General features: G+C 44.9%; 1 long non-coding RNA gene across 1 annotated transcript; it reads right to left on the bottom strand.

Annotated features, from left to right (window-relative positions):
* Positions 1–1,424: 1,424 nt before the first annotated feature.
* Positions 1,425–27,578, bottom strand: LOC115459806. The gene is made up of 2 exons (XR_003940334.1): positions 27,497–27,578; positions 1,425–1,503 (listed from the first exon to the last, which is right to left on the bottom strand). It is a non-coding gene; the product is annotated as an uncharacterized LOC115459806 (long non-coding RNA).

The following is a 27,578-nucleotide window of genomic DNA, read 5'->3' as shown; positions in this document are numbered from 1 at the left end:
CTTTAGAAGCGGCAGATTACTAATGTTTAGCTTGAAATTCTAGGAGCTGGGGGCCCTAGGAGGGAGAAGCCCTAGAGCTGGGGGCCCTAGGGGGGAGGGGGCGGCCCAGGAGCTCGGAGGGAGGGGTGGCCGGCCCTGGAGCTAAGGTGGGGCCCCATCAAATTGGTCTGCATAGGGCCCCGCACTTGCTAAGACCGGCCCTGGATACGTTTTCTGAAGTAGTTTCAAACACGCTAAATATGAAGCTTTGCATACAACTGTTTATAAGCCTTACAAAGGTGAAGATGCATACAGACTTTCCAACTGATCACATGGTTCACTGGATAGGTTTGAATGCTTGCCTGCCTGCTAGCCTTTTTTGGGGGTTTGATTACCACTTACAACTTCCAGTCTTTGGAGGGGCTTGAATTCACCCTGTCACAATCTGTTGACAAGGGCAGCATTAATAAGCATTTTACAGAGATGTGCTACATAAAAGGGAAAACATCATAGCTAAGCCCAAAGCATACTTTATACCTTTTTCACACTTTCACTAGGTTTTGTGCTTCTCGCTATAGGAAGAAAAAAGCACCAGTGCCATTATATTTACCACCTTTATAAAACTCAGGACTGTACAAATTTGTCATAATAAAAATCCTTTAACCACATAAAAATCCTTGCAAAATCAACAGTTATCTTAAAACTTTGAGACAGAAAGATGTGCCTTTTATAAAAATACAAAACCCCCCACATGGCGGTGTTTAGTTTTTAAAGCTCATGTTTAGTTACCATGCAGGACTCCACACCTGGAAACCTTATGGGAATGTTTCTCTCCTGCTAATTTCTGTAGCGGGAACAAGACAGTGTAAAAATCCTGAGCATAAAAGGGACACCCTCTGACCTGGATTCCAGCCAGGAAAATATGTTGAATGCATGTCATGAAATGTGCTTTTGTACAGAAATTCTGGCACACTCATTTCTAAATGATGTCAGCTGGCAGCAGAGCTTTCCATTCAGGAGCTGAGCCTCCTGTCTCCTGAAATACTAAAATCAGTGTTAATCTGGCCCTTTCTTCTTTAACTGAGAGAGGAATCACTTGAAAATGTAAAATGACTACTCTTCGCGGGTTGCTTCAGCTGTTCAGTTGGCTTACTATCTCATTCTGCATCAAGTAAGAGGCTTAAAATGTGTCCTACTGTACAAATGTGAGAACGATCACTTGAGTATTTACTTACAGGCTGTGGCTGTTCACCAATGCACCAACCGAAACAAACCAGGAACTCAGTCATTCTGTATCTGTAGCTTTGTATAAACAGCAGTTTCTTTTAAAAGGATAAAATGTAGTCTTCCTGTTCACAATATTGTTACAAATGTGCCTGAAGCCGCTCGTACAGGAAGGGCCAACGTTTGAAGCTTTTCCTTTATAAGCAGCTGGGTTTGTTTTTTTTTGTTTTGTTTTGTTTTGCAGCCCTTTCAGCAACAGGCTGGCATCATCAGCAAGATCTGCAAGCATCTATTTCATACCTAGTGAACGAGAGAAGAATTTTTAATCACCTTTACAGATCTCATGAATTTACATTTATAAACCTTTTCTAGCCTTGCCACTTTTCGCCAACAATTTAACTTTGGTTTGCTCTTCAGTCTAAATACGACTCTAAAGCTGAAATTTCTTCATACTTGTTAAAACATCCTTTCCTTGAATCCTGCTAGACCAGTCCAGATGAATGGGTTGTGCCTCATACTAGCAGATGAAAAGAAAACATCAGTAAAAGGGCGCGTGCAGTCTGGAAACCTTCAATATTTCTCCACCTTCACCAGATGGTATAGGTTGGGCTGGCCTATCAAATTGGGTTTCTTAACCCAACTTCCCAGGCCACAGTCCACAGCCTGCAGTCCCTGTGGTTGAGTCCCTTAGCCAGATGTTCCTGAGGTTCAGGCTGTGGGCCTTACCCCTCAGTCAAGCTTGGAGGTGATTCCCAACCCCTCCTGTCAGAGCCCTGAGCCTATCCAATAAGCTTGTGCTTGGCATGGTGGGTTGGCAGCAGTCATCATGGGGCCCCTGGAAGTTGGGGGGGGGGGGGGTGTGAATGTGCGCCATTCCCCACCCCCTACTGCACCCCTTCAGAGCTCTTAGCTCAAAAGAAAGAAAGAAGAAAGAAAGGGGGAAGAGACAAAAGGTTTGCTGTTTGGCTTTATTTCCCTCTGGCAGTCTGTTAGGGAAGTAAAGCTGTGTTAAAAAGAAAGGCTCTGTTCTTTCTCTCCTATAACCCATTCATCCAGACTGGTCTGGCAGATTGTAAGCTCTTCCGAGCAGGGACCGTCCTTAATTGTTAATTTGTACAGCGCTGTGTAACCCTAGTAGCGCTCTAGAAATGTTAAGTAGTAGTAGTAGTAGTAAAAAGGAAAAAAAAAAGTCATTATGCATTAGACAGATTATGCAGTGCTGGCAATCTTGTCAGTTTGCTCAGGAGCAAGGACTAGATCACTAAGGTCTTGATACCAAAAACCACGCTATTTAGCTTGAGTCACAAGAACCAACTTATGTTCCTCTGGTGTGCATTCAGTGCCACTGAATCAGTCGCAAGAGATGCGATACAAGTCTTACAGTTTTGAGTTGGTTATCAGGAGCACCTCCCAAATTTCTGTTCATGCATAAGGGAAAATGTCTTAAAGAAGTCCAGTGAAACCTCTTTTAACCCTGGTCATTTTTTTTCTATATTGATAATAATTATTTTCTAGAGACCAGCTGATTTCTGTTTGCACCTATGGGCTTCCAATTCAAATCAGAACCAGGATTAGGAATCTGGTGCTACGAGCATTATTCTTAACTACCTGAGGAATCCTTCCCTTTTTATATCCTTCCCAACCTACTTAGCTCAGTGACTGCAGCAATGATAGCAATGCACAAAATGGTACCAGGCCCAGGCTTGCTGGAAACCCCTTTCCGGCTCACATATTTGCAGAATCGCACATGGATTCAAAAGGACAAAGAAATGCCCCCTTGCCTCGTTACCCTATTGCTCATCCTTTCTGGCCACCCTGATCTACGGCCAGACACCAGGAATCCTTCTAGGATCTTACAATGAAAGGCCTTAGATCTGGCCACTAGGTATCACCTTTGCATGATGACTGGGACTCTCCCCTCCTCCCCAAGGGGCTGCAAGCGCCACCTCTGCAGCACCTTCAACTGGCCCAGGAAGTTGAAGACGTGATCAAGTATCAAACAAGATCCTCAGCATAGCAGCACACAATACTTTAAATTAAGCCACCAAACCATACAGTGGACTGTAAACCAAGGGACTCGGGCTCAAATCCCACCAAACCAGCCAAGAACATGTTTTGTTCAAATTAGCTGTATCTATATCTAAATAGTGTTTAATGTTTTCCTTTTATCTGGGAGATTATTACATCCACAGCACTGCAGAACACTGATGTTTAGATAACATTATAGTATCAGCAAACATACAAGCAATTTGTAGTTTCTACTGCTGAATTCTCCCAGAGCAAAAAATAAGAACCTTAGAACAAATATTTCCATGAGTTGCATTTAGAAGACCTGTAAGAGGAATCTGCTATTCAACTTTCCACACCCTTCATTTCCCACAAATGACCTTACTTCCTCCCAAAAAGGTCTGAAAGCAGTTAACACAATAAATTGGAAGCAGTTCTAAAAAGGAAGTTTCCCACATTCTACACATACTCCTGTATTTTTCCTTCCTTCCCTTGTAAACCATCCATATCCCTGCATTTCACACCACTCTCAGATCCCAGCACCATTTTACTCTAACACCCTAAGTATTTTGTTAAGTATTTGGAATCTTCAGGTTAAGCAATCTTAAGTCTAGATTTCTTATTTCCCTTGTACAGATGCATAAGGTTTTACAAGATATACGTTCTTTATTACAAGGGTTGTAATTTCATGCCACCTAAGACATTGGAGGCAGGGGGTGGGGAGAGAGGCTCAAAATGCAAAGACTGCCAAGTAAATTCAAGATAAATTAAACAAAGCTTAATGTTTGTTTTTTTAATTCAGTGTGATGTTATTTATCAAAAGATGGGTTTGACTAATACTTGTGTCAGGTCCTCGAGGCAGGACCTAGATTCATGAGCCCTTGGACCACTGCCGAGGAGTGGCAGAGGCAGGCAAAACCACCCCCAAACCGGAGACAAGGCAGAACAGGACTGGAACCCTGGACTGGAGTTGCAGCTGAGGCAAGCAAGCTGGAACAGGCAGAACAGGAACACCTGCGCTTGACCACCGTTCCTCAGGAGTTGAGCCCCTGGGTGCAGGTGGCCAGCAGGAATTGCAGGCCAGGGCAGGAACTGAAGACCCAGAGGACCCACCCTGGGTCTAAGATACCCGAGGGAGGCTTGGCAAGTACTAGACTAAGACTGAAAGCTGCTACGCAGCCACTAGGCAAGAAACACAAGACAGACTAAGTAGACAGGGTGTACACCAAGGCTTGGCAGAAGCAGGGGCTAGGAAATACATGCAGGCTTGGCAGAAGCAGGAGTCAGGAGGTACATGCAAGCTTGGCAGAAGCAGGAGTCAGGATATGCATGCAAGCTTGGCAGAAGCGGGGTTCAGGATATGCATGCAAGCTTGGCAGAAGCGGGGTTCAGGATAAGCATGCAAGCTTGGCAGAAGCGGGGTTCAGGATAAGCATGCAAGCTTGGCAGAAGCGGGGTTCAGGATAAGCATGCAAGCTTGGCAGAAGCGGGGTAATGGCTGAAGCTCCAGTAGCTAACAAACACAGAAAGAGAGTTAAACAATGGCTGACGCTTCAGTAGCTACAAACACAGAGTTAAACAATGGCTGACGCTTCAGTAGCTACAAACAGAGAACATGGCAACAGAAGGACTAGCAGTCCACAGACACGACAAGCAGAAGGGCAAGAGCCCAGGGCAAGGCTATGTAGCAGCACAACAGTACACTGACCTGATGACCTTTTGGCAATGCAAAGGCCCTGAATGCAAGTACAGCACTTCCTTATAAAGGCTCTCACTGATGATGTCACCTACTGCAGGACAGGAGCAGGGAACACACTGACACCAAGGAGAGGCTTGAAACACATAGGAAGTGAGCACACAGGAAGGACAGGTAGGAGCCATCTTCGAAGCTGAACATCGGGCAATTAGGTGAGTAAAAGAGGAGTCACTGCCACGGACGTGACACTTGCACATATGAACATAAGAGCTGCTTTACTGGAATCAGGCCAAAAGTCCATCTAGCCCAGCATCCTGTTTCAAACAGGGGCCAATTCAGGTCACAAGTACTTGGTGGTCTCAAAAGTAGCAAGAATCCATGCTACTTAACCCAAAGATTAGTGGCTTTCCCCAAGTCTACCTTAATAATGGTTTATGAACTTTTCCATCAAGAATTTGACCAAACCTTTTTTAAACCCAGCTACATTAACTGCTTTTACCACTTGCTCCAGAGATCATAAACATTATTGCGATTCCGATCTAAATTGGAATGTACTTCACTAAGTCTGTACAGCACTATAGAAAGGATTTTAGCACTTTGTTCCTGCATCTCTTTTTGAACCCACGACTCTTGGATTTCATCTTTTTAAAGACTGTTATCCTGACAACTTTATGTTCATCAGTGATTCCCTGTACAGACCCCTGAGGTAGGCTTTACACCGAAATACAGTACTATGTCGGGTCTTGAAGAATAAAGGTTTTGGTCATTAAAATTCCTCGTCCTTCTGGTTTTTTTTGTGGGAGAGCCCTGCTGATTACACTACTCTTTTTGCTGGCTAAAACCAGACTTACACAGTTGGAGGGCAAATATTTGTTCAGTGAATTGACTCAGCTGAAGAAAGTGTCACGGTTGTGGCCGTGCCCTTATGTTCAGACCTACTGTTTCTCTGTATCTAGCTCTGACCTCTCCAGTCTGCCTTTTTTCCTGTTGTTCTTCCTGTTAGCCAAGCCTCGCTTTGGTCTCCCTGCTTCTGCTTCATTTCCTACTTGTGACATCAGCCTACTTCTTTATAAGGACTCAGGGCGCTTTTCTACGTTGCCTTTGCAACAGGTCTATTTTCCTTTTTCTTGTTGTACTGTTTGATTCTGAGGGAACTGGTCTTCTTGTTAGTCTGTGTCTCTGGGCACAGCACTGAGCCCTGTGTGTGTGGTTTTGGCTTGAGTCTGTATGGATTACTTCCCTGTTAGGTTTGCTCTCAAGCAAAGCCCTCTTCTGTTTCTCTGTGTGTGTTGTTCTGCTTAAAGCCCTCTTCTGTTTCTCTGTGTGTGTTGTTCTGCTTTAAACCAGTATGGATTACTAGCCTATTAACTTTGCTTCCAGGCAAAGTCCTGTTTTGTTTCCCTTGTTACCTTTCATTGTTCAGAGAGCTGGTTGTTGCCTGCCCAGCTGCTTCTTGATTACTTTGCTTCCACAGCCTAGCTGCTTCCCTGATTACCTAACTCCCATGCAGCTGAGTGTACTCTGTCTCAGCCTGCTTTAACTTTTTTTTCTGCTGTGTTTGTCTCCTGATTCTTGTGAGCTTTGTTCCTTGTGTATATAAAGGCAGCTTTCCCTGTTTGCTTGATGTTCCCTTTGTCTCTAGTGTCTGTTATTTGATTCTGTGGTGCAGCCTCTTTTGAATGGCTTCTCCTTTCCCTGAGTGCTGAATGGTTCAGCCTAGAGTGTGTTCCTATAGTTGGCTCCCTTTTTCCCTTGAGTGCTGTATGGTACAGCCTAGAGTATTCCTTTGAGTGGCTTCCCCTTTCCCTGAGTGCTGAATGGTTCAGCCTGGTGTGTATTCCTATAGTTGGCTCTCCATTACCCTTGAGTGCTGTTTGGCCAGCCTTGTGTATTTCTATGATTGGCTTCCCTTATCCTTGAGTTCTGTATGGCATAACCAGGTTCTGCCCCTGCTCTGTGTTTGAGCCAGTTCTGTCCCTGTTCCAGTCAAGCCAAGCCCGTTTCAGAATCCTATTCCAGTCAAGCCAAGCCCGTTTCAGAATCCTGAATCCTGTTTCTGCCTGGGAATCCTGAATCCTGTTCCTGCCTGAGAATCCTGAATCCTGTTCCTGCCTTGTGTATTGTCTTGCTTGTCTTGAGTATGCTCTATTTGCCATGTCTGGTATCCTGTTTGTATTCAGTGCCTGGTTCGCCTCTGCTCTGCGCCTCCCCAGAGAACTTGTCTGCTGCAGCCCAAGGGCTCACCAACCTGGGTTCCGTGACAGAAAGACTACACTTTTTAGTGTGCTGGGAGAGATGGGTCCAAGGATAGCTCGTTTCCACTGAGATGGTACAAAACTAGACATCAGACTGAAATGAACCATGAAAAGGACAAAAAAAAAAAAAAAAGCAAGCCCAGGTTAGATAACTTAATCCAGGGGGATAGAATGGGATCCAATAGGCACGTCAGACTTCATTGATGAAAGTATTTTACCAAGAGAGCACAGTGATTGTATTTGAAAAAAATGGACAAAGATGTATTCCTACTACTACTACTAATCATATAGCGCTACTAGATGTACGCAGTACTCTACACATTATATGTCGGTACGCTCTATCCCTAGAGGGCTCACAATCTGTTTTTGTACCTGGGGCAATGGAGGGTTAAGTGACTTGCCCAAGGTTACAAGGAGCTGCAGTGCTCCTCCACAATTATGTTAGATTGAACCTGTACAGAAGGGAAGCTTGATGAGCTGAGAATAGAACCAGATGTAGGGGATTGGGCAAAGGCATTTTGGCCAAGGAAATGTGCTCATAACTGGGCTATTGTAGAAGCAAAAAAAAAAAAAAGCTGCAAAACTGTCAGCGGAGGGAATTGAACCAACAGAAGGCATAGAAAAAGGGCCTGTTAGTGAGTGTTAGTGTAGGAGTAGCCTAATGATTAGTGCAATGAGCTAAGATCCTGGGGAACTGGATTCAATTCAAAAAGAAAAAGAAACTGATCTCAAATCACCAATACCAAATGATCACTGTGAACGAACCAATAAAATATAAACAGATATCAACAATAACTAAAACAATGGGAATAGTAACAAGTAAGCATAATGCTGGTTGAACAGTTTGGTCCCTTATTCTCTGAAGCAGCCTATATTTAGGTGAAATGATGGTCAACGTTGGTGGGATCAGACTTTTTAGTGGGAGGTTTTTATGTCTATGAGGTGCTCCCATCAAGGGTTGTGAGAACATCAGCAGTTCCAGCCTGGGGTCCGAGGTTTTTCTTCCCATTGTTTTAGTTCTTGTTGATAGTTATCTGCTAGTTTCCTGTGGTTTTTTTTTTGTTTGTTCATTTGGTATTGTTGAACTGGATTCAGTTCCCACTGCAGCTCCTTGCAACCCTAGGTAAGTCACTTAACCCTCCCATCGCCACAGGTACAAAAAAACACCTCAGATTGTGAACCCATTAGGGACAGAGAAATGTGTGCAGCACAGTGCATGTCTAGCAGCGCTACAGAAATGAGGAGTAGTAGTGGATTTAACGATCTGAATAGGTGAGTGGAACAGAATTGCTTTTTTTGTCAGCTTCAAGAGAAGATTATGACGACGTTGGCAATCCTTGCATAGTTGTAGGCCAGCCGAAGAACGACTTTTCCTCCAGGCATGTTCCGCTTGACAGATACCACGGTTGTTTATTCAGCTGGAAAACAGGAAAAACCTTAAGTGCTGCAATGGAGTTCATGGTTTCTGCAAGAACATCGTTCCAGAATTGCACCTGACCAGATATGAAATCCCATAGAAAAGCAAAAAAAAAACAAAACACAAAAAAAAAAACACTAAGGGAGTGCTGTATAATCTGTTCTTCTAATGACTCCCACATCATATGCAAATCCTCTCTCTCTCTCTCTCTCTGGAATTCTCCAATTCACTCCTTTTACTGTGCAAGTAAAACACTTGCGCCTCCATACCAGCAGACATCCATTGAGAATGCCAATTTTTAATGACTGCACGTATTCACACTGCTCTTATATGGCCTTCATGAATTCTATGTTCTCATATCATTTTTTTTTAATTAAAGCCATAAGTTATAACAGAGTGGTTCAAGGTTAAATGTTTTATTTACATGCATTCACACTATTCCTATATATACCTAAATTCCTCCAAAACATTCTCTACATGCATATTAAGTGTCAAAAAACTCCTGAAGATTTTTCATATCGTACAGGGATACTATGTGGCTCCATTTTTTTGCTATGGTAATTTCTGACATTTAGACTTCAGTTTAAACAAGATCTTACTTGCTAATTTACTTTCCTTGAGTCACTCCAGACCATTCCCGACAAGTGGATAATATGCTCTCCTACCAGCAGAAGGAGACTGAGAACTATTGGCACCTGTATAACGGACTGTGCATGTGCAACCCTGACCTGCTCAGTATTTTGCATAGCCAAGCAGTAAAATAGAGTAGAAAAATCTAAAACAGGAACAGTGGAATAACCAACAGAGAACCCTGGGAAAAGAAATGAGCACCAAAAATAAAATATATACAGTGGTGGAAATAAGTATTTGATCCCTTGCTGATTTTGTAAGTTTGCCCACTGACAAAGACATGAGCAGCCCATAATTGAAGGGTAGGTTATTGGTAACAGTGAGAGATAGCACATCACAAATTAAATCCGGAAAATCACATTGTGGAAAGTATATGAATTTATTTGCATTCTGCAGAGGGAAATAAGTATTTGATCCCCCACCAACCAGTAAGAGATCTGGCCCCTACAGACCAGGTAGATGCTCCAAATCAACTCGTTACCTGCATGACAGACAGCTGTCGGCAATGGTCACCTGTATGAAAGACACCTGTCCACAGACTCTAACCTCTACAAAATGGCCAAGAGCAAGGAGCTGTCTAAGGATGTCAGGGACAAGATCATACACCTGCACAAGGCTGGAATGGGCTACAAAACCATCAGTAAGACGCTGGGCGAGAAGGAGACAACTGTTGGTGCCATAGTAAGAAAATGGAAGAAGTACAAAATGACTGTCAATCGACAAAGATCTGGGGCTCCACGCAAAATCTCACCTCGTGGGGTATCCTTGATCATGAGGAAGGTTAGAAATCAGCCTACAACTACAAGGGGGGAACTTGTCAATGATCTCAAGGCAGCTGGGACCACTGTCACCACGAAAACCATTGGTAACACATTACGACATAACGGATTGCAATCCTGCAGTGCCCGCAAGGTCCCCCTGCTCCGGAAGGCACATGTGACGGCCCGTCTGAAGTTTGCCAGTGAACACCTGAATGATGCCGAGAGTGATTGGGAGAAGGTGCTGTGGTCAGATGAGACAAAAATTGAGCTCTTTGGCATGAACTCAACTCGCCGTGTTTGGAGGAAGAGAAATGCTGCCTATGACCCAAAGAACACCGTCCCCACTGTCAAGCATGGAGGTGGAAATGTTATGTTTTGGGGGTGTTTCTCTGCTAAGGGCACAGGACTACTTCACCGCATCAATGGGAGAATGGATGGGGCCATGTACCGTACAATTCTGAGTGACAACCTCCTTCCCTCCGCCAGGGCCTTAAAAATGGGTCGTGGCTGGGTCTTCCAGCACGACAATGACCCAAAACATACAGCCAAGGCAACAAAGGAGTGGCTCAGGAAGAAGCACATTAGGGTCATGGAGTGGCCTAGCCAGTCACCAGACCTTAATACCATTGAAAACTTATGGAGGGAGCTGAAGCTGCGAGTTGCCAAGCGACAGCCCAGAACTCTTAATGATTTAGAGATGATCTGCAAAGAGGAGTGGACCAAAATTCCTCCTGACATGTGTGCAAACCTCATCATCAACTACAGAAGACTTCTGACCGCTGTGCTTGCCAACAAGGGTTTTGCCACCAAGTATTAGGTCTTGTTTGCCAGAGGGATTAAATACTTATTTCCCTCTGCAGAATGCAAATAAATTCATATACTTTCCACAATGTGATTTTCCGGATTTAATTTGTGATGTGCTATCTCTCACTGTTACCAATAACCTACCCTTCAATTATGGGCTGCTCATGTCTTTGTCAGTGGGCAAACTTACAAAATCAGCAAGGGATCAAATACTTATTTCCACCACTGTATCTGTACTGTGATGCTGCAGCTCCCCCCCCCCCCCCCCCCCCCCCCATGACACCTGCAAAAAACACATACTTTTCCAGGGTAGGGTTCGGGAATGGTCTGGAGAAACTCAAGGAAAGTAAATTAGAAGGTTAAGATCTAATTTCTCCTTCCTTATCCAGACCAATCCTAATGAGTGGGAAGTACCAAAGCAGTACTCACCAAGGGTGGGAAAGTCCCAGATCAACATGGAAGTACCAAAAGAAGCTAATAGGAGACCCTGCAAAGTCCAGTACTGAGCCAATGCATCCAATCCCTCAGACAATGGTTAATTCCTGTGACTGAAAAACCACAGAGCCTTAGTGTTCTCAGCTGTGGCCATAGCGTGGTCATAAGATCCATGACTGAAGGACCCCACCGGTCGACTACGAGTTGGAAAGTTGCGGGAATCAGACTCCACTCTCCTGATCGAGATGATGCCAACTGAGGAAATCCGCTTCCAGACTGTTGACCCTTGCCACATGCGCTGAGGACTGCAATTGCAGGTTCTGTTCCGCCCAGGCCATAAGAAGTACCAACTCTTGGGCCAACTAAGGGCTCTTCGTACCATCAACCGTCTCATTGTCCGATAGGACTTGCACGTCCTGGAAGCATACCAGGCGTTGAAAGGCCAACAAGGCAAGACGTTTCGCCTGAGTCTCCAGGCGATTGATGGACCATCGGGACTCCTCCTCTGACCAGCTCCTCTGAGCCACTTGTCCGAGACAATGAGCTCCCCATCCAAAGAGGCTCACATTCATCGTCACTAGCACCCATTCCGGCAAGTCCAGAGGCATGCCCTGACTCAGATGGCGATGGTACAGCCACCACCAAAGGCTGAGATGCACTGTCCGGCACAGCCAAACTCGGCAAGAGAGCCTTTGATTGAGGCGACCGCTGCATTAGCAGCACCACTTGAAGAGGCCTCATGTGCACTCTCTCCATAAGCACCACTTCGATGGTTACCGCCATGGAGCCTAGTACCTGCAGAACATTCCAGGTGGCTGGAGCCCGAAAGGCGAGGAGACAGAGAATCTGAGCCCGAATCTTCTGCATTCTGGCCTCCAGAAGACACCATCCCATTCCGGGTGTTGAAACGTACCCCTAGGTACTCCAGCATCTGGCTGGGGACTATAGAACTCTTGGTTACACCGTCTATCCACCCCAGATGCTGGAGCAACAGAACTACCCGAGCCTGTTCTCCTCTACTGACCTTGCTCGAATAAGCCAGTCGTCCAAGAAAGGATGCACTAGAATGCCCTCCTGCCAAAGATGGGACGCCACCACCACCACCTTGGAAAAGGTTCTTGGCACCATTCCCAGGCCAAAGGGCATTGCCCAAAACTGGTAATGCCCCCCCCCCCCCAAAAAAAAACTGCAAAGTGAAGATATTTCTGTTGTTGGTACACCTCCGTCAGATCTAAGGATGTGAGAAACTCCCCGGGCTGAACTGCTACTATGACCGACCAGAGGGTTTCCATGCGAAAGGGAGAAACATGCAGAGCCCAATTCACCTGCTTGAGATCCAAAAATCGGATGTCAGGAATCTTCCTTCCTGAGCACCACAAAATAAATTGAATACCTCCCAGAATCTCTCTCGCCTGGAGCAACTAGAACTATCACCTGAAGAGCCAGCAGACGTTAAAAGGTCAGACAGTTGGCTCCTCCCTTGACTGGAGACTTGCAAGGAGACACAAGGAAAGCATCCAGAAAAGGGTGATGAAACTCCAGGGCATAACTGTTGTGGAAAATTTAAAGGACCACTGGCCCAACGTTATACAGACACACCTCCGGTAAAACAGCTGAAATCTGCCGCCTATGGGCGCCACTGAAGGCTAGGTCCCCAGAACATCACTGAGAAGCCTGGGCACCCCCTGGCACCTCCGGAAGGCCCTTCATGGCCCCCTCTTCTACTGCCTCAAAAGGGAGGAAAGGACTGGCCCCTATTCCAAAAACGAGCCCACTGTGACCTTGCTCCTCTACCCAGTTGATACTGCCAAAATTCCTGTAGGTGCACCCTGACCTGCTGATTGGGCAGCTGATCATGAGCTATCCTCTGGAAGCCTAGGCACTTTGGACTCTCCCAAGCTCTTCACCAGCTTCTCTAATTCCTCCCCGAAGGGGTCTGTGCTGGGACCGCTGCTTTTTAACATATTTATAAAATGACCTAGAGATGGGAGTAATTAGTGAGGTAATTAAATTCGCAGATGACACTTAGTTATTCAGGGTTGTCAAGTCGCAGGAGGAGTGTGAAAGATTACAGGAGGACCTTGCGAGACTGGGGGATTGGGCGTCCAAGTGGCAGATGAAGTTCAATGTTGACAAGTGCAAAGTGATGCATGTGGGTAAGAGGAACCCGAATTACAGCTATGTCATGCAAGGTTCCGCGTTAGGAGTCACAGACCTAGAAAGGGATCTGGGAGTCATCGTGGATAAGACGTTAAAAACTTCTGCTCAGTGTGCTGCGGCGGCTAACAAAGCGCACAGAATGTTGGGTATTATTAGGAAAGGGATGGAAAACAAACACGACGATGTTATAATGCCGTTGTATCGCTCCATGGTGCGACCGCACCTTGAATACTGTGTCCAATTCTGGTCGCCACATCTCAAAAAAAGATATAAAGGAATTGGAGAAGGTGCAGAGAAGGGCGACGAAAATGATAAAAGGAATGGAACGACTTCCTTATGAGGAAAGACTGAGAAGGTTAGGGCTCTTCAGCTTGGAGAAAAGGCGGCTGAGGGGTGATATGATAGAAGTCTACAAGATAATGAGCGGAGTAGAGCGGACAGATGTGAAGCATTTGTTTACACTTTCAAACAACAATAGAACCAGGGGACACAAAATGAAGCTAGAATATGGCAGATTTGAAACAAACAGGAGAAAGTTTTTCTTTACTCAGCATGTAGTTGGACTCTGGAACTCATTGCCTGAAAATGTAGTGACAGCAGCTGGCCTTACGGAGTTTAAAGGGGGTTTGGACAGATTCCTGAGGGAAAAGTCCATTGAACATTAGTAAAAATTATTTTTTAATGGGTTTTGCCGGGTTCTTGAAGCCTGGATTGTCCGCTGTCGGAGACAGGATGCTGGGCTTGATGGACCCTTGGTCTTTTCCCAGTATAGCGGTGCTTATGTTTTTATGTTCTAAGAACTTGCCCTTAAAGGGGAGCTGGCTCAAATGGACTTTGGAGGCTACTTCAGTCACCAAATTTCTGAGACACAGAAACCGTTGCTCAGATACCACTAGAGCTAGGTTCTTTATGGATGCATGGACCACGTCATACAAGGCATCTACCAGAAAAGCAGTACCCAACTCCAAATTTACCACGTCTGAAGATGACTGCGAGGAAGATGAGGCTGTAGAGGCAAGCAACCACTCGGCCCACCGAAAACAGGCTCGAGCCACATAACCACCACAAATAGCCACCTGGAAGGCCAGCCAAGGCCAAATCCACAAAGGAACAATTCAGGAGCGCCTCCATTCGACAATCTTGAGGATTTTTGAGAGCCGTCTCTCCTACTACGGGAGTAGCCATCTTCTTGGTAACAGCCATTACCAGAGGAACCTGAAAGGATTCTAAATCCGCCAAAGGAAGCTGGTAAAAGAGAATCTGGAGCCTGTCGCTCCCCGTCCACCAGCTCCTTCAGGTCTCCATGGTAGGGAAAGGTCTGGGGCAGGCGGTAAACCCCTTTCAAAAGAGGGTCACCCTTCCTGGTCACCTGAGGGGGATCCTCCAAAGTCTTTAAAACCCAGAGAACCTCTAACAGGCCACGCAACTCCTGATGCCGAAACATTCATACCAACAACGGATCCTCCCCCATAGGAGCTGCAGAAGAGAACTTTAGGGTCTCCTCGTCCCAAGGTTCCCCCTGGATGGGCTCCTCCTCCAGCAGAAGCTCTGATCTCAGGGACAGCACCTCATCCAAATCCTCCTCTAGGGATAAACGAGCCTTCTTCGGCCCAAGCGCCACCACAGATGCCCCAGAAGACCCTACTGGATCCCTACTGAATATCTGTACCCCCAAAGACTCAAGCGGCAGACCCCTCTTCTGGCAATAAACCTCATGCAGCAGGAGGACAAAGACTGGAATGAACGCCGAAGAAACTGCAGAGGCACCCTGTCTAGCAAGTAAAGGAGGTGCCGCCTCTCCTGATTCCAGCACAGCCAGAGACAAAATGGTGGATGTTCCCGCCACCGCTGTGTCTGCAACCGAACATGCTGCCAAAGCAGCCTCCCCTACTGCAGCGTACTTGACCAGGTGAGGGGTCTTCCTCAGACTCCCTGCTTCCAGGACACCTGATTTGGGCTCAGCTCCAAGAACCAGAGCGGGCTCCTCGCACACGCGGCAAAAGCCACTATGCGCTACCATGCAGCGCACTAGTGCACCTTTTCAGCCTCGGAAAACATGCCGCCTCAGTGGTGCCCAGCAAGATGCATCCCACCGCCTACATGCTCCCCTGCCCCTGAGAATCCAGTAAAAGCACTGACTCGCACCAAACAGTGCCTCTGTCCATCTCATGGCTCTGTTTTGTGTTTTTTTTTTTTTAACTGCCATCAAGACTCCCTGCTTACAACTCCATGCAGCTATTATCATCAACTTGGTTTTTTTTAACAGAATATTTCCCCATTGTATTGGGTGCCACAAACTTGATTTAAAAACAAATTTCCAACCACACCTTGCTATGTTGTCTATACATGTTACTTCCTATGAACTCCAGAACGAAGCTCTCTCTGGCATGATGGAAATACTATGGGGCATTAGCAATAAATCAGAGTGAAAAATCATACTCCACATACCCCGGCTTAGGAGTGAGGTTCATTACTGTCATTGTATGTGCAAAACTAATCCATTTGGAGACACTGCCCTCCAAAGACCATTCCATGTTATTTAACAACTTAGACAAGATGCAACACATTAGCTTTAGCTGTACTATTACTCTTGATCAGATTTTCTGCATTAACAGGTTTCATTTCTGCACTATTCTAAATCCATAACTATCAAAATTATTTCCCTCAAAGTAGAGGTTCCTGTAGCTTTACTTTTCAAGATTTCATTTGAGGATATCACATTGATTTTGAACACTTTGGGGCTCATTTTCAAAGCATTTAGACATACAGAGTTCCAAAGGATACTATGGAACTTTGTAAGTCTAAGTGCTTTGAAAATATGCCTCTGTTGCTGGCATTATGGGAAGGCAAAGGCATGCCATGTGTTCTTTCAATCTCATATTCCTTCATGCTGCAGAGTTGAAATAAATTTTGGGTGAAGTCTGAGTCAGGAAAATTGACTCAGCTTCAAAGTAAAAACTTAAAACATTATAATATACTAGTATAAAAGGCCTGTTTCGGTAGGCAATGAAATGGGCGCTAGCAAGGTAATCCCCCCCTCCAGCTTCCTTTCTGTCTCCCCTGCCCTCCCTGCAGCCACCCATCTGGTCTCAGGACCCCCTCCCCACCAACCCTCCTCTGCCCTTGCAGCCACGCATGTGCAGCGGCCCTCCTCTCTCCCCTGCTCCCCCTGCAGCCACCCATGTCCAGCGACTCTCCTCTCCCCCTGCCCCCCCTGCAGCCACCCATGTCCAACGACCCTCCTCTCCTTTCCCCTTGCCCCCCTGTAGCCACCCATGTCCAGTGACCCATCTCTCTCCCCTGCCCCCCCCCCTGCAGCCACCCATGTCCAGCGACCCTCCTCTCCCCCTGCAGCATCCCTTCTGTCTCCCCTGCCCTCCCCATCTGGTCTCAGGACCCGCTCCCCACCTCCCTCTTCCCCGCCCCCCCTGCAGCCATCCATGTCCAGCGACCCTCCTCTCCCCCTGCAGCCACGCACGTCCAGCGGTTAGCTTAGCAGAGTTTAAAAAGGGGTTAGACGGTTTCCTAAAGAACAAGTCCATAAACCACTACTAAATGGACTTGGGAAAAATCCACAATTCCAGGAATAACATGTATAGAGTGTTTGTACGTTTGGGAAGCTCACCAGGTGCCCTTGGCCTGGATTGGCTGCTGTCGTGGACAGGATGCTGGGCTTGATGGCCCTTGGTCTTTTCCCAGTGTGGTATTACTTATGTACTTATGTAAGTCTTATATCAGCAGAAGTTGACCTCCACAGCCCTGACTTCATTAACTGAATTTTCAGTACTTTTATAAAGTTCTCCATGAACTTCACTGATCATCACTTTGTATTTCTTATGACTGCCTAGCTGACACATTCTTTAATTATTTCTGTGGCTTATATTATTTGCATTTTTAAAGTCAGTCCCTTTCAACCGGTGAGCCGGTTGATATTGTGTATCTGGATTTTCAGAAGGCGTCTGACAAAGTTCCTCATGAAAAACTCCAGAGGAAATTGGAGAGTCATGGGATAGGAGGTAGTGTTCTATTGTGGATTAAAAACTGGTTAAAAGATAGAAAACAGAGAATAGGGTTAAATGGTCATTATTCTCAATGGAGAAGGGTAGTTAGTGGGGTTTCCCAGGGGTCTGTGCTGGGACTGCTGCTTTTTAACATATTTATAAATGACCTAGAGATGAGAGTAACTAGTGAGGTATTTAAATTTGCTGATGACACAAAGTTATTCAAAGTCGTTAAATCGCGGGAGGATTGTGAAAAATTACAAGAGGACCTTACGAGACTGGGCGTCTAAATGGCTGCTGACGTTTAATGTGAGCAAGTGCAAAGTGATGCATGTGGGAAAGAGGAACCCGAATTATAGCTACTTCATGCAGGTTCCACGTTAAGAGTCACGGACCAGAAGGGATCTAGGTGTCGTCGTTGATGATACGTTGAAACCTTCTGCTCAGTGTGCTGCTGTGCTAAGAAAGCAAATAGAATGTTAGGTATCATTAGGAAAGGGATAGTAAACAAAAAGAGATGTTATAATGCCTTTTATCGCTCCATGGTGCGACCGCACCTTGAATATTGTGTTCAATTCGGGTTGCCGTATCTCAAAAAAGAATATAGTGAAATTAGAAAAAGGTTGCAGAGAAGGCGACAAAATGATAAAGGGGATGGGACAACTCCCTATGAGGAAAGGCTAAAGAGGCTAGGGCTCTTCAGCTTGGAGAAAAGGCGGCTGAGGAGGAGATTATGATAGAGGTCTGTAAATAATGAGTGGAGTTGAACGGGTGGATGTGAAGCGTCTGTTCACGCTTTCCAAAAATACTAGGACTAGGGGGCATGTGATGAAGCTACAATGTAGTAAACTTAAAACAAATCGGAGAAACATATTCTTCACTCAACGTGTAATAAAACTCTGGAATTCGTTGCTAGAGAATGTGGTAAAGGCGGTTAGCTTAGCGGAGTTTTAAAAAAGGTTTGGGACGGCTTCCTAAAGGAAAAGTCCATAGACCGTTATTAAATGGACTTGGGGAAAATCCACTATTTCTGGAATAAGCAGTATAAAATGTTTTGTACTTTTTGGGGATCTTACCAGGTATTTGTGATCTGGATTGGCCACTGTTGGCAACAGGATGTTGGCTTGATGGACCTTTGGTCTTTCCCAGTAAGGCAATACTTATGTATATGTAACAGTGACCTTGACATTGACCTCTGCAGCAGCTTTAGAAGCTCAATATATGCCTTTTGATAGCGTTATAGTATCTTACAACAAAAGTTTTTTTCCTCCAATTTATCTATTCTCTTTTGAATGGAGAACTGCACTGTAAGGGAACTATCCCAATTTAAATTCTTTTTAGATGTGCCATGGTTCTCTGTCATTAGCCAAATTAGTTTCAAAGCTACCACATCAATATTGCATATGAAAATTTACATACAATATTGATGTGGTAGCTGTGAAACTAAATGTGTACACAGTATTGGCAAAGTTATAATAAAAGATTTTTGAAAGGGTTTTTTCTGGCCCATGGGGGACAAGACCTTTTTCAGATATGTAAGTTGACAAGAGGAAGTGCCATATAGCATTGTGGAGGCTCAAAGCTGAGGGAGAGAAATATTTGGAAGATGATAAGGATAAAGCTGAACTGCTTAACAATTATTTTAGCTCCGTGTTCACGAATGAAAGACCGGGGGTAGGGCTGCAGAAAACAAAGGCTAAAGGGGATGGATGTATGGTAGACCAAGACCCGTTTACAGAGGACTGTGTTCGTGAGGAGCTTGCCAAACTAAAAGTAGACAGAGCAATGTGGGCCTGATGGATACACCTGAGGGTGCTTAAGGAACTCGTGAAGTTCTGTCGGCTCCACTGACTGACCCTCTTCAATGTTTCCTTAGAAACTGGAGTGGTCCCAGTGGACTGGAGAAGGGTGGATGTGGTTCCTTTGCACAAGAGTGGAAGTAAGGATGAGGTGGGAATTACAGACCTGTCAGTCTGACCTTGTGGTGAGTAAGTTAATGGAACACTTCGAAGAGGAAGATTGTGAGTTTCTTGAACTACATGGAATGCGGGACCCGAGGCAACATGGCTTCACTAGTGGCAGGTCGTGTCAGACGAATCTGATTGTCTTCTTCGACTGGGTGACCAAACAGTTGGATGTGGGAGGGGTCCTTGATGTGGTATACTTGAATTTCAGCAAAGCCTTGACACAGTTCCGCACAGGCGACTGATAAATAAATTGAGTGCCCTCGGTGTGGAACCTAGAGTAACTGATTGGGTTAAAAATTGGTTGAATGGTAGAAGACAGAGGTGGTGTAAATGGAGCTTGCTCTGAAGAAAAGGATGTCGTCAGTGGAGTACCGCAGGGATCGGTCCTGGGGCCAGCTCTTTTTTATTTCTATTTATTATTGTCAGCAACACATCAACAAATACAAACTCCGTCATGAGTGGACAACAATCCACTTACTGATTACAAGGCATCGACATCAATCTAATAAAACAGATACATCACACTGGTGTCCCCTCCACACGAACTTAACCAGCTGACTTTTTATTGAATTACCCACCATTCATCCCCTCGCACTCCCTCTCAAACAACTACATACTCCAACAGCCACCGTGATCTTCCTGTTCTCCCCCCCCCCCCCATCCCTCCCTTTCTCCTCCCCTCCTTAGAAAGCCTTATGCATCTTGAGACACACCTCTCTGTTAAAAAAACCTGTGCCAATATTGTTACATTCCATTTTATGAGACCTCTTATACATCATACTTTAATATTTCGCTAGTTCCAGCATTTATGACATCCACCCTGCTATTGGCACTTCTTCCTCACTCGTCCAGTGCTGTAAAATTGTTTTCTTCGCACTGCCAAAGTTGACATATATGGATCTTCTCTGAGGCAGTGAAAAACCCTGAGTGATTAAATCCGACTGTTCCCCCAACACAGCGCCGTGTAGGTCCATTCCACTGTTGACAGCAATACCTATTTATAACCTTGAAGCTCTATTCCATATGACAATTTGGACACTCCAAAAAAGCATGGAGAAAATTGTCCCTCCCCGTCTAAACATTTACGACAAAGGTTTGTTTCCCATAGCTGCATTTGCATTCCTCTCTCCCGTGTGATATATCCCCTATGTAGAATTTTAAATTGAGTCTCTTGCATATCTGCTGTTTTAACCAGCTCATACAGCGTCTTAAACAATTTTTGAAAGGTAGGTCTATTATATTGGGTACCAAGTTCCTCATTTCACAAAGATAATATGCTCCACTCCATCTTCCGCAATAGTCATCTTCACCCGCCTATACCAGGTAGACAGTTTGCTACCCCCAACCCGCATTTCCAAGACCTTCATGTCTAAAAGGCCATATGTCACCTGATCTCCATGCCTCGCCCATATTTGCTGCCAATAGTGCCTTGCCTGCATATACTGCAATAACTACGCATTTGTCACCTGCCATTGCTCCTTTACCTGCGCAAAGGACATAAAACTCCCTTCCTTCTGATTTAGCATGTGTCCCAATGTAAGGCAGCCTTCCTGTTCCCATTGTTGAAATCTCGACTGCCCCATGCCTGCCGGAGAAGCTGAATTTCCCACAAGTCTCAAGAAAGGAGACACATTAGGGCTACGTGCCTGATGCTGTCGCCACCACTTCCAAGCTAGCCGCAATCCAGGCGGCGTATGGACTAAATTAATAAGCCTGTAAGGGGAGCACCAGCCCTCCCACCAAGCCATAGAGGTAAACTTTGACTTCCCACTAATCCCTTCATAACCATACATTGAAAACACTTATTACAGTATGAATGTCCAAGAAATAGAAGTGCAATTATGTACAATGTAAAGGCTGCATAATAAAGTCTGTCCACAGATGTTTACCATTTACTTACCTCCCTCCCTTCCCCCCTGTATCTTGAAACCTACCGGGTTATCCGCACCTCTCCTAACCAGGAATGCATCAGATACCATCATCAGATTAATGTTCGTAACAAGCTAGAAACAGTTAACTCTCTCATTCTATATCCTGTCCTAGTCCCCCCCCTTCCCCCCCCCCCAAACAGCCAATATTATTCAATTGGGGAACTAACATCGCAATACCCTTCAGATCATACTAAGGATCAAACTGCGACCTCGAGGATGCAAAACCTGGAGATATAGCCCCCAAGTGGCCAAAAACCTTTTCCGCCTCTTTGGGGATGACCGATATTCTCGGGCCTCCCAGGACACCAAAAGATGCACTTGGTTCCTCCAGTGCCAATATGCTGGGGGATCTTGCACTGTCCAATATTGGAAAATGCATTTCCGGGCAAGTAGACTCAGCTTACGGAGGAGCATCACATTATATTTATTCTGAATCCCATAGGCTCCTGGCACTTCTAGAAGCAGCTGTTCTATTGTTCCCAAAACCTTGATTCCCAGTTCTTGTTCTATAAAACGTGTTACCTGGCGCCAAAATGCTTGCACCGTGGAGCATTGCCACAAAGCATGATATAACGTCCCCGAATCTCTCCCACATTTCAGGCAGGTAGGTTCCGTCAACCCTCCCCCTCCCCCCCATATGGAAGAGCTGACTAGAAGAGATATATGCTCTATGAATAATAAGCACATTCTCTTAATCGTGCATCAGTAGTGAGGGTAGGTATATGTGTCACAGATGTTGATATGTCCCAATTTTCAGAGGAGCCTCCACCTCTCGCTCCCATTTAATTTTCAACCACTATAATCTTTGGGCGATTTCCTCTCAACAAGGGCTTTATGTAGTAGTGAGACTGATATTCTCCCTCTCTCAGAGATTGAAAAAAACTCCTTGAGCCTCAACCCCATTTGACTACCGAGTGATGTTTGGGGCAGCCTGGCCACGTAGTGGGTAACTTGCCAAAAGGCATTTTTGTTTTTATTTCGCCAGTGTTGCAGTACATGCTGAGGTTCCCAGTTCAATTTTTGTCTACAGATTTTATTTCTAATTTGTGATCCCTTGTTCTGTATTTGGTGAGGGTATGTCAGTGTGACTGTAATGGCAGATGGGGATATTAAAGAAGAGGCAGAGCAACAAGGTTTTTTTTATTTTCTACCCTGGGCACCAGCATGGCTAACAGCAGCCCTGACCCCTGCTGTAGCTGGTGGGAATCCCCAAGCCCTGCTAGCTGAGGACCTCCTCTGAAGGTGGCCAGAACTCCCTTCTACTGAGCTTGACAGATGGGGGCAGCATCCTTGAGCCACTGACAACTAAGCATGCATGGGGTGCCGACATCGATGGCTCAAGAAGTTGCTGCTGTCTGCCAAGCTTGGTAAAAGCGAATTCTGGCCATCTTTGGTGGAAGACTTCAGGTGACAGAGTTTGGGGATCCTCATCAGCTACAGTATTCATATTTTGAGTTGGGAAGTGCTGGGGGAGAGGGGTAGAGAAAACATTTTGTGCACACCCACTTTGGACTCTGACTACACCATAGCCATTTGGTACCTATCAAGAAGTCTGTTAAGCTAACTAGGCCTAATTCTGAGCAAAGGTTCAAAGGTCATTTCTGAAAATACATTAAAGTAACCTTGGACAACTGTGTTAAAAAAATAATTGCTTCTAAAAATAAGGAGCAGAGAATTGGTATTTCAGAAAGTCTGGCCCTGAGAACTTCCTTGTGCCTTTCTGGCTCGAAAGTTCATTTCTAAGAACTGTAACATAGTAACATAGTAGATGATGGCAGAAAAAGACCTGCACAGTCCATCCAGTCTGCCCAACAAAATAAATTCATATGTGCTACTTTTTGTGTATACCTTGATTTGTATCTGCCATTGTGAGGGTACAGACCGTAGAAGTCTGCCCAGCACTAGCCCCGCCTCCCCCCACCGGCTCTGCCACCCAATCTTGGCTAAGCTTCTGGGGATCCCTTCCTTCTGAGCAGGATTCCTTTATGTTTATCCCACACATGTTTGAATTCTGTTACCATTTTCATCTCCACCACCTCCCGCTGGAGGGCATTCCAAGCATCCACCACTCTCTCCGTGAAGAAATACTTCCTGACATTTTTCTTGAGTCTGCCCCCCTTCAATCTCATTTCACGTCCTCTAGTTCTACCGCCTTCCCATCTACGGAAAAGGTTCGTTTGCAGATTAATACCTTTCAAATATTTGAATGTCTGTATCATATCACCTGTTTCTCCTTTCCTCCAGGGTATACATGTTCAGGTCAACAAGTCTCTCCTCATACGTCTTGTAACGCAAATCCCATACCATTCTCGTAGCTTTTCTCTGCACCGCTTCCATTTTTTTTTTTACATCCTTCGCAAGATACGGCCTCCAAAACTGAACACAATACTCCAGGTGGGGCCTCACCAACGTCTTATACAGGGGCATTAAAACCTCTTTTCTTCTGCTGGTCACACCTCTCTCTATACAGCCTAGCAATTTTCTAGCTACGGCCACCGCCTTGTCACACTGTTTCGTCACCTTCAGGTCCTCAGATACTATCACCCCAAGATCCCTCTCCCCGTCCGTACCTATCAGACTGTCACCACTTAACACATACGTCTCCCTTGGATTTCTACTCCCTAAGTGCATCACTTTGCATTTATGATTAGCATATAATCAGAATTTCATTTATCAAAGCCATTCTTAGCACCAGATTCTGTATAATATTCTGTCAGAGTACTTGTCCTTTATACTGCTTCATCTCGGAGATGAAGGTGATCAGATGAATCCCTGCATTACAAATGAGCCTGGAGAAAGGAGTATAAAAACCTTCAGGCAAACAAAATTCGACATTATCAACCACCCTTATCAACTATCCCTTCTGCCACAATGAAATTTATACAGCAAAACTTCCCCAGCCTTATTTTCTGTATATCACTCTTTCTTTATTAACATTCAGAAAACCACTTAGTTGATTTGTTTTCCTGGCTGGACTGAGGTGAGCCTCCAGGATTAAACACTCACTACCAGTCTTCAGGTAGCAAAGGGCCCCACTCAAGCACATCAATTCCACAACACACCCAAACCAATGCATATTCTTCACAGGCAAAAAAAGGACCATTAAAAAAATGTTAAGATGATAGCAAACTGGTAGTTTGACAGCACCTCCATAGAATTCAGGGAAATATCAAAAACTGGCAGCTCATTGCATGTTAGAAAATATAAAGAAATATTTTAAGTTAAACTTCACCAGATAAAAGGTGCTTACATAATCAGTTACACAGTATGAACCTTAATATAGTCAAATGTCTGAGCAGGTGCAGTGAAGGGCTGTATTAAGAATATGAGAAGTGACAAGAAAGCTGGCTGACATACGAAACACTCAGCCAACTAGGCTTGTGCCTTACAGCACCACAAATAGCAGTGTTTCACAAGTACATCCTGGAGTACCCCTTTGCCAGTCAGGTTTTCGGGATATCTACAATGAATATGTATAGCATTGATTTGCATACATTGCCTTCATTATAAGCAAACCTCTTTCATGCATATTCATTGTAGATATCCTGAAAACCTGACTGGCAAGGGGGTACTCCAGGACCAACTTGGGAAACACTGGTCTAAAGGACTTACTTATGGTTTGCACATTAGAAGTCCAATTTAGCTCAATGGCAAATCTGACAGAAAAAAAAAAATACATCTTTCTTGTCCTTTTAAACTGCAGATCTTAATTTTGAAAAAAGAAAGCCAAGACAAAGCTATTCAAACCTATCTTCTCTTTGCTACAAATTACCTATTAGGGGTGTCGCCAGATGGCCAATTTTGGGTGGGCCTGAGCCTAAGGTGGGTGGGCATGGAATTAATCCCCCCCCCCCCCCCGTTTGCTCCTCTCTCCACCCCTCCCTGCTCACAAACCCCAAATATTAAATACTTGAACTGGCAGGGATCCCCAAACCCTGCCAGCTGAAGATTTCCTCCACCTCATCATGCAGCCAGCACTCTTCCAAACGGCAGCCAGCAGCATTTGCTTCAAATTGATGCTGCTGCCAGCAGGCCGTGCATGCTCAGTGCTTCTGCATGTGCAAAAACTGAGCATGTGCAGAAGGGTCAGTCTCAGCCTCAGTTCAAGGCAAGTGCTGTTGGCTGACATTTGGAAGAGTGGGGACTGCCCAAGGACATAAAATCTTCAGCTGGCAAGATTTGGGGATCCCCACCAGCCACTGCAAGAGTGTCACAATTTTGGGTGGGCCCGAGTCCAAGGTGAGTGGGCCCCAGCCCACCCAGACCCACCTGTGGCTACACCACTGCCTATTATGACAAAACAGTGGGTTTTAAGCCTGTAAACTGTATTATTTCTTGAAGTGTATTTCCCTAGTTTGGCCAGCAGGGGTGCATGTTTATGTTTAAAGCTGTTACAGATAAATTACTGCTTTTTCTTTAGTCTAACAGATAGGAAATGAGATTAAAGTATACTTGTTGTTCTGGGCTCTAATTGGCCCAGGTGCTCAATTCATCTAGGATGTACTGGCTTTTCTTCCCCAGTCTTAGTCAGGGAGAAAAGAGAGAAGGATCTCTTTGCTGAAGTCCTGTGAATAGTTATGTTTGATAAGAGAAATATCCAGAGTACCTGAATGTAACTCACCTTGAGCTACTACTGAAAAAAGGTGTGAGCAAAATCTACATAAATAAACTTGTGAACAGCTATATGTCCTGATCTCCCCAGGTACTATTCAGATACTATAAACATGTTTAGATAGTGTTATAATTGATCCATATTTAAGTTACTTGTTACAGTTTGCTGATTGCACCATTTCTGTTTATGGTTCTAATTTTTCATGACAAACATTTTTAGTTTATTGCCTCTGCTTGTCTGGACTAAGAATCCTGATACTTTGTGTGTTAGGTCTGTGAGTGCTATCCAGGAGGACCACTTATCGTGTTGCCATTTGAGAGCGGGAGACTCGCCCAGAGGCGGTTGGGACCTAGTCAGTGGGAGGAGGATGCTAATGTAGAGCACAAACAGCAGGTCCAGGCGGACCTGAGCTGCTGGGGATAGATCCTGTAAGTGGCTGTGGGGTAGCCCCAGGCGGGTGGCTAGGTGTTTCATAACATATCTTTTCAAAAAGAAAATCACACCTACTTGAGAAATATGTTGCTCTCAGGCATATTCATTGAAAGTATCCTGAAAACCTAACTGATTGGGTATGTGCCAAGGACTGGATTGAGAACCTCTGCTCTAGAATAAAGAACCCCTCTTAAACCACCACAGGTTGAAGCCTGCCCTTAAAAACCTTTTGAGCATGCTTTTGCTACCCAGTCTGAGCCCAATTACCTGATTTGTGCTCCCTACACACAAAGTTGAAGCATGTGTGTCTCTCTGCTCTTCTACCCGAGTTGAGTTCCTATCCCATTTGGCATTCCTTTCTTTTACTTGTTTTACATTGTAAACTGCTTTGCTCTACCTATCAGATAAGGTAGTATAACAATTTTACATAAACCTACAAATAGTTGACACAGGGTAATTTTCACCTTTTGCACAGGACACTGCTTTATTAGTTCTTTGCTAATTCAAAATGCCACCATTAACTTTCAGTTCTGTCACATAAATGCAACGTTATTAGAAAATAGCCTGGCCCAGTTTCTTGCTATAGAAGTATAATTATCCAATAAGATTGTCTTGGTTCATTCAACAGTACCGAGGTGCCATTTCTTAGCTTTGGGTAAAGATGCCTCTTCAAGGTATTTCTAGATACCACTAAAGAAGAAACTTCCCCCCTGCAAAAACCTACGTGGCTTATTGTCCAACTAGGTGAAACTGCCTGTCTAGCCAATGAACTTCAGAAAGCAGTTGCATACCTCACTGTTTAACAGTGTTACTCCACGCATGTCTGGCAGAGCAGCAAGATGAATATTCTAAAATTGTACAGTTTTAAAGGTACAAGTTGCAAACACACACATTAAGAGCTACCCTGCAAAGGGATTATTATATTATCAATACCTTGCCACGAATAATATTCACAGACTTCTTATACAACCTAGGTTTAAAATTTCAACATTCAAAGACCTCTTATGTTACCTAGGTTTAAATTATATATATATATATATATATACATACATACACACATGTTATAGATAGTTGACTGGGACAATTCACTGCCTTGAAAACTGCTTTAGGGACCTGCAATATGAGAACCGAAGGATCTTGACTTTCAAAGTATTTAATTATAGCTCAGTAAAGGCTTCCCCTCACCTGTCCCCGTCATTTGTGTGTTGCGCTCTCCAGCTGCTTCCCTTTACTAACCCCCTCTGCTACTGCTATTCTTATCCATATG

The sequence above is a fragment of the Microcaecilia unicolor genome, chromosome 1 (assembly GCF_901765095.1).
Source record: "Microcaecilia unicolor chromosome 1, aMicUni1.1, whole genome shotgun sequence".
Lineage (NCBI taxonomy): Eukaryota > Metazoa > Chordata > Amphibia > Gymnophiona > Siphonopidae > Microcaecilia > Microcaecilia unicolor.
The sequence above is the reverse complement of the archived record's forward strand: the minus strand, read 5'-3'. Positions and strand labels throughout refer to the sequence as shown.